This window comes from Oratosquilla oratoria, chromosome 21 (assembly GCF_046742065.1).
Source record: "Oratosquilla oratoria isolate Oo_2021 chromosome 21, ASM4674206v1, whole genome shotgun sequence".
NCBI classification, from domain to species: Eukaryota; Metazoa; Arthropoda; class Malacostraca; order Stomatopoda; family Squillidae; genus Oratosquilla; species Oratosquilla oratoria.
In genome coordinates this window covers 31009577-31012076 of record NC_134797.1, presented here as the reverse complement: position 1 = coordinate 31012076, position 2500 = coordinate 31009577, and positions in this window count along the sequence as shown.

Genomic DNA, 2500 nt, shown 5'->3' with positions numbered 1-2500 from the left:
CCTAACCTAATCTAATCAAACCTAACCTAATCTAATCTAATCTAATCTAACCTAATCTAATCTAACCTAACCTAACACAACCTAACACAACGTAAGCTAATTTAAATAACCTAATCTTGATCTAATCCGACCTAGACCAACTTGGCCTAACCTAATTTAACTTAAACTAACGTAACCCATCCTATCCTATCCTAATCTAACCTTACCGTACTTTATCTTATTTTATCTCATCTCATCTTACATAGCTTAAGCTAATCTAACCTAATCTAACCTTACATAACCTAACCTAGTCCAAACTGGCCTAGCCAAACCTAGTCTAGCCCATCCTAATGTAACCTAACCTAATCTTTCCCATCCAATCCTATCATATCCTATTCTAACCGAACCTAACCTAATCGAACCTAATCTGACTTAGGCAATATGCTGTTATGTCTTCCATTTGTTTAATGAGTTTGCTTGCCTACTTGTCTGATCAAGTGTTTGATTAATAATTTTTTTTTCTACATCCGACCTCGTCATGAACCGAAAGGTCATTATCATCGATTGTGATCGACTGTGATCGATTGTGATCGACTCTGGCCATTGTACCAAAAAATTGAAACCAAGCTAGCCTCTTTTAGGGTGAAATGTTTTATTTCTATTTTCATTAGTGCTCTATTGATTTGCAATATTGTATCAATTTTCCTTTCTGAATTTTATTTAATTTTTTATTTACTGTGTTTCTGGTCGTCCACAAATGCTCGATGATTGTGGGCTTCCATTGGCAGAACGTCGTTGGAAATACAAAACAAATTCCAATTTCCATGCACGGGACCTAGTTTGACCTTGCCTAACTAAATCTGACCTAAGCTAACCTAATCCACGCGTGGAAACGAAATAAAAGGTCGATTGTCGCTCAGTTATTAGGCTCTTGCGAATTGAAGGCAAAGACTACTTTGTATGTCGACTTGTTGTCGTTGGAAACTTTTACAGAGGATAAAATCAAGAATTCTCCTGCAGGTTTAATTTGGGTTTATTTTTTGAGCACTTGTGGATGGTAGGAGGTTGTTAATAGAATTATATATCCGTCGTTATTTTATAGCTCAAATCAAGTCAAATAATGACGTCATTACAACGGAATTAGACGACTGGATGAGACCTCATGACCAGTGAAATGTCGACATTTTAGATTTATTCCAGAATAGCGAGGATACTACAGGCTATCTCTTATTCGTATTGAATATTTCGCAGAGCCAAATAATTGTCATCTATTTAGTAAACGTTTGAATGTTTTTCTATTGTTTTATATTATTTTATTTGTTAGTTCTTTTTTCTTTTGTTTTCTATGAACTCTCCACTTTAGGTCGATAGGCCTTGGAACACGGCAAAAATAAAGGAATATTTGACTCTCCAATTAGTATAATTGTATGCCTGGACAACGTTATTACATAACCAAATTTTCTGTGGAAATTGACCTTTCGTACTGATGGGCGGAGCAGTAATTATGCAATTAGATATCAAATCAGCCCGTACAAGAGTGTATAACAACCTGAGTTTGAATCCTACCCAGGGCTGAAAATTTCAGCATCGCTGCACTTCGAGCCGGCACTCCGGAAAATCAATTACAAAATCAAAAGATGAAGAGAAAGATTTTGGAATGTTGTGATCAAATACAACCCGTTGCCTGACAGACATATAAGCTCGTGGGAGAGGATTATGGATTATTACAAAACATTAAAGTGTCTTTTCACTATTTGGATGAAGAAGTATTAAAAAAAAAAAAAACTCGAAACTTTAATGCGTCTAAGACAAAGTAAAACATAAAAATAACATTGAAAAGATACTAAGAAAAACAACATAATCAGTTCCTAACATGGCAGATAAACCATACTAATAAGAAGTTGAATTCATTAGAGCTGACAACATAAAAAGAATCGAAGAAAAAGGGAGGTAAAATGATTGTGGGATTCAGGTCACTGAAAGGGAGTGGGCGACAGTAGGATAAGAGAGGTCTTGATTAAGGACGAGAATGCTTCACGAGGTCATGGGAACAAATAAAAAAAAGAATTAGTTTATATATATATATATATATACCATTAAAGATATATATATATATATATATATATATATATATATATATATATATATATATATATATATATATATATAAATATAAAGGTTCGAGAGATTAGAATCTTTATCTCATCCACGAGAAGCTAAGATACGAGGGAAACATGGGGGATGAACGAAAGAGGAATGGGTGGGAATGTATGCTTGTCTTGATATGGCTACCTCCCTTATAAGGGGGAATAAGCTCTTGGTGTCTGTCTGTGTGTGTGTATGTGTGTGTGTGTGTGTGTGTGTGTGTGTGTGTGTGTGTGTGTGCGTGTGTTTATATATATATATATATATTATATATATATACATATATATATATATGTATTGATAGGTAAAGATAGATTAGATGTGTGCATATACTAATGCATATGTACATGTATTCATACATACACATATATAAATA